The sequence below is a fragment of the Thalassophryne amazonica genome, chromosome 6 (genome assembly GCF_902500255.1).
Source record: "Thalassophryne amazonica chromosome 6, fThaAma1.1, whole genome shotgun sequence".
Lineage (NCBI taxonomy): Eukaryota > Metazoa > Chordata > Actinopteri > Batrachoidiformes > Batrachoididae > Thalassophryne > Thalassophryne amazonica.
Window position 1 is genome coordinate 14,220,285 of NC_047108.1, and position 13,952 is coordinate 14,234,236.

Sequence of the window (13,952 nt, forward strand, 5' to 3'; positions counted from 1 at the left end):
CTGAATATTGAGAAGTTATCTTGGAAATAAAGAGAATCTCACTGACAAATTCAGAATTATTGTTCATTTCTGAAGTGGGGGGTGGGGGGCACCACAGAGCATTTGTGCTTAGGGAACCCAAATGGCTAGCACCGGCCCTGGATCACAGATACATTGTCATGCTCTCTCATGGGTTATATTATGTATGTGAAATATGATGATGCTCATCATAGCTGTAACATCACATGGAGCTGCGTGGCACCCTGCCAGACGGCGAGTCAAAGGCTCTACGCAGTGCGCCACTTATGCCCATAATGAGCATGATATTACAGATCCATTGGCAGTCCACTTCATGTGTCAGAGGAATGTATCTGAAATATCATGTTATCATGGTTGTTAGATCCCGTCCAGACGGATATGTAGTGCTTGTGGACGTGGTGTCATAGCTGTAATAAATATATAACGACCACTAAAGATAAGTCCCTTTGGCTGCTCCCTTGTTTGCACTCGGGGTCGCCACAGCAAATCCAAGGTGGATCTGCATGTTGAATTGGCATAGGTTTTACCGCCGGATTGCCCTTCCTGACGCAACTCCACATTACATGGAGTTTCTGCGCTTGGTTTCTGCACTGAAACCAAGCGCATTAACCACTTGACCACCACCCCTGCCAAATATATAATGACCAATACATCTTCCAAATCATTGGAAGGCCTGATGATGCAATCGTTTACCAAGACACTAAATAAATTAAATAAAGTAAGTAATCACCTTTGGACCGCTCGACGCGCTTCCCACTGCAACACATCAGCTGTCATGTCAACCGTGTGACATGGGTGTGAAGTAGGATCTTGACATCCATCATGATCAGAAGGCAGATGCGCCATCCACTGCGAATAATTATTCCATATTGTTATGTGTAGACGCGGGTTGAGGAGCGGACCTGCGTCAGACGGAACCCAGCGCTACAAATACCAAAAAGCGGTTCCAAAAAACAATATATTTTATTACCCACCACGTGCATAAAAGGTGTATAAAACAAAAAACAGCGTCCCTCTGGTGGAGTGACTGTTTGGCAACACTCTCCAGCGACCCGCAGGATCCAAAGCCCGGCGTTCCTGGACTCACTACCACCGCCAAAACACTCCCCAGGTGGACACGACAAACTGACTCTCTTGAAGCAAAGAAGAGGTGAGGTATCAGCAGTTACAACATAACTTTCAAAAGACCACGCTATCAGCAACACTATCAGGTCTGTATCTTTTTAACTTTATGCAAATGAGCAGCTTCTCACAAACAGGTGAGGATCACTTATCCGCATGCCACAGCGTGAGAAGCAAACTGCACAATTCTCATCACAATTCAAGTATACTGTGTAACAAAACACCAAGTTACTATCAACAATTAGTCAAACACTTAATCACCTTTAATGTGTGCTGACAGCATGTGTCCTCACCCTTCCTTGCTTCACGGGCTCGGTGTGTCAAACCCAGGCGCGGTCCTCAGCGTCTCACAAACGGACATCACAAGGTCGAGTTCCCGGCAGTTCTGCTTGAATCACACATGCCTTAAATGCAGAACGCCATCCAATTATCTGCTTCAGCTGAAAGTCTTTAAGGTTGCATGTGAGCACCAGTCACAGGTGCTTCACATGATGTTGATGAGGGTGAGGACTCTTCAGCCAGCACCTTCTCCACAGAAGAATCAGTTTCCATGCCACCTGAAGAGCAAAGAAAAGAAAAGAACACCAAAACATCCAGCCACACCCCCCAACACACAACACATATGTCACCGGAGTGCACCTGCGTGGGCCCACATCACCTGATTGTTTCGGTGCACGTGTGTGTGGCTGGATCATCTGATCATCTGGGCGGTCCTGCATGGGCTCACATCATCTGGTTGCTGTGTGCGCGTGCATGAGCCCGTCTGGACAGCAGGGCATCTGGCAGTCTGCTAAACAGCTGATCACCTGGAGAGGGAGAGAGAGAGAGAGAGAGATGGAGAGAAAGAGACGCATGTGGCGAATGTAGTGCTGTCTCACATACATTTTATCCACTGTCGATTCTGCAAGTTTTCCCACCTCCAAAGAATGGAGAGGTTTGTAATTTTTATCGTAGCTACACTTCAACTGTGAGAGACAGAATCTAAAAGAATCCAGAAAATGACATTGTATGATTTTTAAATCATTCATTTGCATTTTACTGCATGAAATAAGTACAGTGGTATGCCAACGTTTGGGCACCCCTGATAATTTTCATGATTTTCCTTTATAAATCATTAGTTGTCTGGATCAGAAATTTCAGTTAAATATATCATATAGTAGAAGAATGTACTGATATTAGAGAAGTGAAATTGTTTCTACTATTTACAGAAAGTGTGCAATAATTATTTAAACAAATTGGGCAGGTGCATAAATTTGGGCACCCTTGTCATTTTATTGATTTGAATACATTTAGCACTAATTAATATATAATTATTGGAACACAAAATTGGTTTGGTAAGCTCATTGACCCTTGACCTCCTTACACAGGTGAATCCAATCATGAGAAAGGGTATTTAACCCTCTGGAGTCCAGGGTATAATTGACCGATTTTGACTACTTTTGGTTTTACCTTTATAATTTACCTTTAAAAAGTATTTACCTAGCCTTGTTTGGTGTCATGTTTTTCAGCACAACCTCACCTGTGTGACTTTCCAGTAGTTCATTCATTCTGACCTACTGTATTAACACAGTGAACCTAAAATCACACAAAAAACAAAATCCCAGTAGAAAAAAAAAAATTTTTTTTACTATGAAAACTACAAACTTGTTTAATGAACCATTTTCATAACTTCAAGTGTAAATATAAATTGTAAATTTCAAAAACATATGTACAAATGTAGCAAAAAAACAAAGATAAATACAACTATTTGTTGTGAAAGTGTCGTGACACGGACCCACAACAGGGGGCGTTAATGAACGGACAATGGATAAGCCAAAAAGTAACAATTTAATGTTGTGAATCGCACAACAACGTACAGACAATAACAATATGGTGGACTGTCAATCATACACCAGGTGACGTGTGGGCAGGCTCGACGATAGAAGACGCCTGGAGAGAGAAGAGCTGGATCCCCACACAGCTTCCAATACCAACGGAGCTGAAGAACACCGGAGCCGCCAAGCCCTGCGCCCCAGGTGGCCGCTGTCTTCAGCAGTCAGACCCGGTACTGCTGGCAGAGAACAGAGACAGTCCAGATGAGTGTGAGTTCGCACACTCAGTAATCCCACAGTCTGTATTAAGTAAAGGAGGGAAAACCTCCACCTCCAATCACACACACTCGTGCAGCTCCTGATTGATGACAGCTGTCACCTCCAGCAAAGCCGACGCCCTCTCGTGCTTGAAGCCCGCACTTCAAGCAGGGCGCCATCTTGTGGTGGTGGGCCAGCAGTACCCCCTCTTCAGCGGCCCACACAACAGGACCCCCCCCCTCAACGGGCGCCTCCTGGCGCCCGACCAGGCTTGTCCGGGTGCCGCCGGTAGAAGTCGGCCAGGAGGGCCGGGTCCAGGATGAAGCTCCTCTTCACCCAGGAGCGTTCTTCGGGTCCATACCCCTCCCAGTCCACCAAATACTGGAACCCCCGGCCCTTCCGACGGACGTCCAGGAGCCGGCGCACGGTCCAAGCCGGCTCCCCGTCGATGATCCGGGCAGGAGGCGGCGCCGGTCCGGGGGCACAGAGGGGTGACACGTGGTGAGGTTTGATGTGGGACACATGGAAAACCGGGTGGATCCGCAGTGAAGCTGGCAGCTTCAGCTTCACTGCGGCTGGACTGAGGACCTTGAGGATAGGGAAAGGTCCGATGTATCTGTCCTTCAACTTTTGGGATTCCACTTGCAGGGGAATGTCCTTTGTAGAAAGCCAAACCTCCTGCCCAGGCTGGTACGCAGGGGCCGGGGCACGCCGGCGGTCTGCATGGTTCTTGGCCCTCATCCGGGCTTTGAGCAGGGCAGAGCGGGCGGTACGCCACACCCGACGGCACCTTCTCAGATGGGCCTGGACCGAGGGCACCCCGACCTCTCCCTCCACTAGCGGGAACAATGGGGGCTGGTACCCCAAACACACTTCAAATGGGAAGAGGCCGGTGGCAGACGAGACTTGGCTATTATGAGCGTACTCGATCCAGGCCAGAAGGTCACTCCAGGCTGTCGGGTGCGCGGAGGTCACGCAACGGAGGGCCTGCTCCAGTTCCTGGTTTGTCTGCTCTGCCTGCCCGTTCATCTGGGGGTGGTACCCAGACGAGAGACTGACGGTAGCTCCCAGTTCCCTACAGAAACTCCTCCAGACCTGGGAGGAGAACGGAGGACCACGATCCGAGACAATGTCTGATGGAATCCCATGCAGACGCACGACGTGGTGGGCCAGGAGGTCTGCAGTCTCCTGGGCAGTCGGGAGCTTCGGGAGGACCACGAAGTGGGCCGCCTTGGAAAACCGGTCCACTATCGTTAGGATGGTGGTGTTTCCCTGGGACGGCGGGAGGCCCGTGACAAAGTCCAGGCCGATATGAGACCAGGGGCGACGAGGCACTGGCAGAGGCTGGAGGAGGCCTTGGGCCTTATGATGGTCAGCTTTGCCCCTGGCGCAGGTGGTGCAGGCCTGGACATACTCCCGGACGTCGGCTTCCATAGACGCCCACCAGAAGCGCTGCCGGACCACTGCCACGGTTCTTCGCACCCCTGGGTGACAGGAGAGCTTGGAACCGTGACAGAAGTCAAGGACCGCAGCCCTGGCCTCTGGTGGGACGTACAGTTTGTTCTTCGGACCGGTCCCCGGGTCCGGGCTCCGTGTCAGGGCCTCCCGGACGGTCTTCTCCACGTCCCAGGTAAGGGCGGCCACGACAGTGGACTCTGGGATGATGGTGTCAGGGGAGTCTGACAGCTCAGTCTTGACCTCCTCTTCGTGCACCCGGGACAGGGCATCAGATCGTTGGTTCTTTGTCCCGGGGCGGTAGGTGATCCGGAAGTCAAAACGCCCGAAGAACAGCGACCAGCGGGCTTGCCTGGGGTTCAGACGCTTCGCGGTCCGGATGTACTCCAGGTTCCAATGGTCCGTGAAAACTGTAAATGGTACCGACGCTCCCTCCAACAGGTGTCTCCACTCTTCAAGAGCCTCCTTCACCGCAAGAAGTTCCCGATTGCCGACGTCATAGTTCCGTTCAGCTGGGGTCAACCTGCGGGAAAAGTAGGCACATGGATGGAGAACCTTGTCGGACTCCCCGCTCTGGGATAGCACGGCTCCTATCCCTGAGTCAGAGGCATCCACTTCAACAACAAACTGGCGCTTGGGATCGGGCTGCACCAGAACTGGTGCAGTTGAGAACCGGCGTTTCAACTCCCTAAACGCGGCTTCGCACCGATCCGACCAGGTGAAGGGGACTTTTGTGGAGGTCAGGGCTGTCAGGGGGCTAACTACCTGACTGTAGCCCTTGATGAACCTCTGGTAGAAATTTGCAAAACCGAGGAACTGTTGTAGTTTCCTACGGTTCGTTGGTTGGGGCCAATCTCTCACCGCCGCAACCTTGGCCGGATCAGGGGCGACGGAGTTGGAGGAGATGATGAACCCCAAGAAGGACAAAGAAGAGCGGTGGAACTCACACTTCTCACCCTTCACAAACAGCCGGTTCTCCAACAACCGCTGTAGGACCTGACGTACATGCTTAACATGGGTCTCAGGATCCGGAGAAAAAATGCGTATATCGTCTAGATATACGAAGACAAACCGATGCAGGAAGTCCCGCAAAACGTCATTAACCAATGCTTGGAACGTCGCGGGCGCATTGGTGAGGCCGAACGGCATGACCAGGTACTCAAAGTGACCTAACGGGGTGTTAAATGCCGTCTTCCACTCGTCTCCCTCCCGGATCCGAACCAGGTGATAAGCATTCCTAAGATCCAATTTCGTGAAAATTTGGGCTCCATGCAGGGGCGTGAACACTGAATCCAACAGAGGTAACGGGTATCGGTTACGAACCGTGATCTCGTTCAGCCCTCTGTAATCAATGCATGGACGGAGTCCGCCGTCCTTCTTGCCCACAAAAAAGAAACCAGCACCCATCGGGGAGGTGGAGTTCCGGATCAACCCGGCAGCTAACAAGTCCCGGATGTAGGTCTCCATTGATTCGCGTTCCGGACGTGAGAGGTTGTACAGCCTGCTGGACAGGTACTCAGCACCCGGTATCAAATCAATGGCACAATCGTACGGACGGTGCGGGGGCAGCGTGAGTGCCAGATCCTTGCTGAAGACGTCAGCAAGGTCGTGGTACTCGGCTGGCACCGCCGCCTGATTGGGGGGGACTAAAACCTCCTCCTTAGCTGTCACACCGGGTGGAACCGAGGATCCTAAACACTCCCGGTGGCAGGTTTCGCTCCACTGAACCACAACCCCAGACGGCCAATCAATCCGGGGATTGTGTTTTAACACCCATGGAAAACCCAATATCACTCGGGAGGTAGAAGGTGTTACATAAAACACAATCTCCTCCCTGTGATTCCCAGACACCACCAATGTCACTGGCTGAGTCTGGTGTGTGATTAGTGGAAGAAGGGTGCCATCTAGTGCCCGCACCGACAATGGTGACGGTAAGGCCACTAGAGGGAGCCCAACCTCCTTTGCCCATCTGCTATCCAGCAGATTTCCCTCCGACCCCGTGTCCACCATTGCTGGGGCGTGAAGGGTTAAATCCTCACTCAGGATCGTGACTGGGATTCATGCAGATTTACGGGGTCTCCCCGCGTGGGTATTGTGACCCACCCTTAGCCCAGTCTCTAAGGACGAGTGCTGCTGTTTTGATCGTTTGGGGCATTCTCTCTGTGTGTGCTCAGTAGAGCTACAGAGAAAACACTCTCCACGGATCAGCCTCCTTTGTCTCTGATCTGATCGTTTCTTGGCCCTGCTCGTTTCCATAGCAACGTCAGCAGGGGGAGCTGTTGTCACGTGGAGAGCCCTGGCAGTGGAGCGTGGGGAAGTCGGCTCCCTTTCAGACCCGGGAGGAAGAGGGACGGCTTGTGCCTGACCACGCCCTTCGTCTCGCTCCCGTCGGTGTTCTGTTAATCGGTTGTCTAACCGTATAACCAGGTCGATAAGCCCATCTAAATCCCGCGGCTCGTCCTTCGCCACCAGGTGCTCCTTGAGGACCAGAGACAGTCCGTTTACAAAGGCGGCGCGGAGCGCAACAGCATTCCAGCCGGCTCGCGCTGCCGCGATGCGGAAGTTGACTGCATACTTTGCTGCGCTCCGACGCCCCTGTCTTATCGACAGCAGCACACTTGAAGCGGTCTCGCCTCTATGAGGATGGTCGAAAACCTGTCGGAACTCCCTCACAAACTCAGTATAAACCGTTAGGAGCCGTGAATTCTGCTCCCAAAGCGCCGTAGCCCAGGCGCGTGCATCTCCTCGAAGCAAGTTTATAACGTAAGCCACCCGGCTGGCGTCTGACGCGTACATGACGGGACGCTGTGAAAAGACGAGCGAGCACTGCATCAAGAAGTCCGCGCACGTCTCCACACAGCCTCCGTACGGCTCCGGAGGGTTTATGTATGCTTCAGGGGAAGGTGGGGGGGGTCGTTCAACGAACAGCGGAATGTCTGTTTCTGGCACACGGTCAGCAGGAGGAGGTGCTGCAGCAGCGCCCTGATCATGCGCCTCCACCTGGGCGGTGAGAGCCTCTATCCTGCGATTGAGAACACTGCTCTGCTCGGTAACTAAGTCCAACCGAGCGGCAAAGGCGGTTAAGATGTGCTGCAGCTCACCCACCACGCCTCCTGCCTGTGCACCTCGCTCTCCCATTGGCTGTTCAAGCGATGGTTGACGCCCCTCGGGATCCATGACGCTGGCCGAGAAATCCTGTTGTGAAAGTGTCGTGACACGGACCCACAACAGGGGGCGTTAATGAACGGACAATGGATAAGCCAAAAAGTAACAATTTAATGTTGTGAATCGCACAACAACGTACAGACAATAACAATATGGTGGACTGTCAATCATACACCAGGTGACGTGTGGGCAGGCTCGACGATAGAAGACGCCTGGAGAGAGAAGAGCTGGATCCCACACAGCTTCCAACACCAACGGAGCTGAAGAACACCGGAGCCGCCAAGCCCTGCGCCCCAGGTGGCCGCTGTCTTCAGCAGTCAGACCCGGTACTGCTGGCAGAGAACAGAGACAGTCCAGATGAGTGTCAGTTCACACACTCAGTAATCCCACAGTCTGTATTAAGTAAAGGAGGGAAAACCTCCACCTCCAATCACACACACTCGTGCAGCTCCTGGTCAACCACTTATCTGGGTTGGGGTGTGAGGCGAAGCCGTCGCTGTCACACCAAATGCCAATCCCTCAGATAAGGACACACTCCAGGAAAACGGCTGCAACAGAAGTTCAGGTTATTACACACAAAGTGTCAGTCAGCACAGAAATTACCTGAATGGTAGTTGATTTCTCGGCGAGGAGGTGGAGTTGCAGTCCGGTCTTTGTAGTGGTGGTGATGGGTGACAGCTTGTGTTGATTGATGACAGCTGTCACCTCCAGCAAAGCCGACGCCCTCTCGTGCTTGAAGCCCGCACTTCAAGCAGGGCGCCATCTTGTGGTGGTGGGCCAGCAGTACCTCCTCTTCAGCGGCCCACACAACACTATTTCCATAAATGCAGGAAGTGCTTCAGGCGTTTTTTTTTTTGTTTTGTTTTGTTTTTTGTACAATTATTTACAAAACAGTCAGATTTCACAATAAAATTTAGAATTTCAAAAACATATGTACAAATATAGTGCAGGAAATGCTAAGGCTAAACTATTTAGAAAACAATCAGATATCAAAATAAGATTTAGAATGTCAATATAAATGGTAAAAAACATATGTACAATGTAGTGCAGGACATGCTAAACTGTGCCACTCAAAAAAAAAAACAACAAAAAAAAAACAGTTCCTATCCAACACAACACAGAGGGGCATCGCAGGCCTGACACTTCCGCAGTAAGTATTCTTGTTGTCCACATGAAGGTACCATTGGCACCTCAATCCGCCTTTTGCACCTTTGGATCTGTGCCTGTCGCAATTGGCACAGGAACATAGTTCTGGCTCCTTTTCTGTGGGACACCTGTTTTGTCTGTGCTACTGATAGTAACATTTGTTCATTTTGTGATGGGACATTGAATCGACAGAGCATTTATTTTATGATTGTATATGTAGTAAAGCCCTGTGGGATGATGTTGTTAGCAGGTGTACTACTAACACAGCAGCGGGACAACAGTTAGCAGCATAGAAAGGTAGGTGAGACAAAATATTGCTTCAGCCTTTCTGGCATATTTATTTTGGCAAGCATTTACCTTACTGCTCTTCATGAGCCGTCATGCTGAGAGAGAACCAAGAGAGAGTTCAAAAGACTAACATTCATTTTTATATAAGGTGTGACGTCACCAGTAACTTTTTCCTTATGGGGAAAACAACAGCACCCTCTTGTGGAGAGGAACAGGAATACCGTGTACAGAATACTTTCAGTCAGTCATACACATATGTCAACAGATATACACTCAGTGCTTAATTTGTAAAGTGGGAGGTCCCGGAGTGCAGAGGATGGGTGGCTCCGGTGCAGAAAAAAAAGAAGTGGGGGGGGCTTGCAAACAACGCTGTGCGCCACACTGAAAATAAACTGGGCATGTATTGTAGGCCTAATAACACTAGTCACACCAAATCCGGATAGAGTACAAATTCCTGTTTAATGATGTACAGTGGTCCCTCGTTTATCGCGGGAGTTACGTTCTCCGCGTTCACACCGGGCACGACGCGAGCGACTGCAGCCACAGGTTTCCATGTAATCCCTATGTAAGGACGCGTTTTGGCGCCAAACCGCGCAGCGCTGCGCGAGTGAAGTGATTTTGAGCATTTTGCGCGTTTGTGGCGCGATATTGCGTCACGTCACATCACGTCGTGTTGCCCTCCTCCCCGAGTTGAAAAATCTGAACTTTTTCGTCTCTTTGCGCCGCGATGACCAATCGGGGACTGAATATGTAGTGATGTGGAGATGTCTGGAGTTTGACTGAAGATGTGAACATGTCCTGTATCTGGTAGCAGCCTGTGAGCAGGACTTATGTCTCTTTTGTCCTTTATTTCACAATTATGACAGAGTTTTTGGAGCGAGCAGCAGCACCACAGCAGGGAGAGTGGAGTTTTTTTCTTTTTTTTTTACGTGCGCGTGCGAGGGAATCATCCATGGAGATTATTTTACTTATTACACAGATGTATAATAAAGCAAATGGTGACTGGTTTCTAAAGACAATTATGACAGAGTTTTTTGGGAAAGAGCAAGGAGCAGCCTCACAGCAAGCCGTGGAGTTTCTTTCTTTTTTTTTTATTTATGTGCGCGCGCGAGCGAATCGTCTGTGTGGAGAATATTTTATTAATTAACTACACAGATGTATAATAAAACAAATGGTGACTGGTTTCTAAACACAATTATGACAGAGTTTTTTGGGGGAGGAGGGAGCTGCAGCAAGCAGCGGAGTTTCTTTTTTTTTTTTTTTTTAATGTTTACATGTGCGCGCGTGAACGAGACGGTCCTCAAATTGGGTCCCGCAGAGGCGGAAGGACCGCTGAAAGCGGCTGTCATCCAGACGCAGCTCCTGCAGCAAATAATGATACTCTCTGTATTGGGAGCTTTTCACAACAACTCGCTCCATGTGAAAGGTCCGTCATGATGACTTGACTGACAACTGGAGCCGGCGAGCGGAATGGAAGCTCCTTCTATTTGATGAGGCACCGGGGCGAATTTTCGCAGCGAAAGTCCACCCAAGCAGAGCGACACACCGGGCGAAGGAGGCGCGTCCGTCGCCACGCGACCCCCTCGAATTTGTAGCATCTGATCGCACCCGATGTGAACGCGGCATAACCCGCGATAAACGAAATCCGCGAAGTAGCACTATTTTTTACACTTATTATAGATGTTTTAAGGCTGTAAAACCCCTTACTACACACTTTTCTCAAACAGGCATTAACATTTTCTCACTTTTCTCTCTTGTGTAAACACTCTCTTTTTTCTTCTGTGCGAGAAAATTATCAACAGACACACGCAGAACACAATGCGTGGCTCTCCCTTCACTCATTGCCTCCGGGGGTACGGATGCGGGACCCGCAAAGAATCCAAGCCCTCTCTCGGTGGCCACGGAGCTCTGCGGCTGTGGTCAACATCTGGATCAAAACAGCGAGCGTAGCCTCTGGACCTGTTGCCAGATTTGGCGCAATTCCGCACAGCAGACAGGAGGGCGGCGGTGTGATTGGCAGTGAGAGCAATCGCGGTGATTTTTTTTATTTTATATTTTGTTAGTCAAGAGAGGTGGCAGATCACGGATCCAGTATAAATAGCTGGCGGAGCCAACTTCAGAGGTTCCGGAGTGCACGTCCGAGGTTCCGGAGCGCGCTCCGGCTTCCTCCCCCTCAAATTAAGCCCTGTGTACACTACTTGCTTTTCCCCAAAGTTACAAACCTATATAAATTTTCTAAAAATGATATTATCTTTGGAACTCTAAGAAAAGAAACTTGAAAATGTCATCAATGTAATAATTATTCTAGATAAATTTTTTCATTCACAAATGTCGTTTTTTTTGAAAACAAAGCCATCTTTCAATTTCTACAAAGAACTCTACCACTTCTTATCTGTAAATTTATTGATAAAAACAAGCTGTAGATCAAATGATTAACGAACTGAACCTTTATGAACACCCCTAGTTGATGATATGTTTTTTCTCTATTTGTGTGTGTGTGTGTGTGTGTGTGTGTGTGTGTGTGTGTGTGTGTGTGTGTGTGTGTGTGTGTGTGTGTGTGTGTGTGTGTGTGTGTGTGTGTGTGTGTGTGTTTGTCTTATTTTCCCTTATTTTTACTTCTTTGTTCTGAAATAGCCTGTTCTGACACTATGTTAAACTGGAGAACTAACTGCTGTTTACGCCATATTTGCTGCAAATGTTTATTTTTGCATAATTAATTTTTAAAAATTTAAACCTTTGACCGAAACACGTGTTACATCACGGTTCATGGCGCAAAGCTTTAAGTGAACACTGGGGACATCTAGTGGTCAAAGATGTAAATGACAACAAAATGTGATCACATACAATCTGGTCACGTTTGCTTGAAGAGTCAACCAACTAACATTCCAAAGTGGAATGCTAAAGTTTGTTTTATTTATTTTATATTGAAAAGTTATGTCAATCATATAATGGTTTATTGGTAGTTTTTTTTACTGAAATATGGATATGTAATATTTAAAATATATCTATTTTAATCTAATTTGTATTATGAGTTGTATCACCTTCTCTCCTTAAAAATTCTAATTAATCACAGAACAACATATTTACAGCATATAATAGTTCTATATTTTGATTTCACAGAACTTGTCCATTAAACACAACTTTTAATACAGTATTATCACTACTTTTAGTAAACATCTATTTTGTAGGGTTGCTGTGAGCACAGCACTGTGCAGACTGTTAAAGTGTATCTTCTATGTGAAGGTCAGGTGTGTGTAGGTACGTGTGGAAAATACAGAACTTTATGACTAAGTTTAAATAAAAAGGTGTGACTTTAATTGATTCATGCAAATTAACTTGACCAGTGTTTTGTGCTTTTTTTTAGTGGGGGGGGGGGGGGGGGGGGGGGGGAGCAAAGCCGAGCAGACATCTACCCGGAAGTGACGTCACAAACTGGGGAAAAGTGTTTTTCTCTTTATGGTGCTTGGTGCTGTGACGTCATAAAGGCTGTGCAGCAGAGCACATATGCAGCAGTTGGCGTCTTACTTTCCTGAAGAACAGACACACAAGAACAGTTTTAAAGAAGGACCAGTTTACTTTAGTCACCTTTCATAAATGTAAGTATTTCTTCTTTACTACTGTACGACTTCTGCTGCTGCAACAAGTGATTTTTCCTGCTGTGGGATCAATTAAAGTTTGTCTTATCAGACCGTTTACAGCCACTGAGAGCAGAAAAAATGGATCAGGGAGACACCACCAGTGCTGATGAAGTCCACCTAATATCTGACAGCCACCAAGATGTTGACTCTCATCTCCAGGAGGTCTGTGAAGTTCACGTGGATGTGGACGAAGTTGAATTCATTATGAGGCAGGTGGAGCTGGAGATTAACAGCAGCATGATGACGTGTGAGCTCCAGGCTGAAAAAGCGAAGAAGGCACAGAACGAGCACTTCGAGATCCTCACGGACCAACTGATGGAGATCGAGAGGAAAGAGGAGGAGGAAGGTGCAGCCATGAAGGAGAGAGAGGAGGCATTGATGGCAGCTCAGAGAGCTGGCAGAGCACGGATTGAACATCTGATATCTGAGATGGAAAGTGAGATGGTGGAAAAGGAAGCCAAGATAGAAAAGTAAGTAAGTAAATTTTATTTGTATACAACCCCTGGCAATAATTATGGAATCACCGGCCTCGGAGGATGTTCATTCAGTTGTTTAATTTTGTAGAAAAAAAGCAGATCACAGACATGACACAAAACTAAAGTCATTTCAAATGGCAACTTTCTGGCTTTAAGAAACACTATAAGAAATCAGGAAAAATAATTGTGGCAGTCAGTAACGGTTACTTTTTTAGACCAAGCAGAGGGAAAAAAAATATGGACTCACTCAATTTTGAGGAATAAATTATGGAATCACCCTGTAAATTTTCATCCCCAAAACTAACACATGCATCAAATCAGATCTGCTCGTGAGTCTGCATCTAAAAAGGACTGATCACACCTTGGAGAGCTGTTGCACCAAGTGGACTGACATGAATCATGGCTCCAACACGAGAGATGTCAATTGATACAAAGGAGAGGATTATCAAACAAAGAGGGTAAATCATCACGCAATGTTGCAAAAGATGTTGGTTGTTCACAGTCAGCTGTGTCTAAACTCTGGACCAAATACAAACAACATGGGAAGGTTGTTAAAGGCAAACATACTGGTAGAC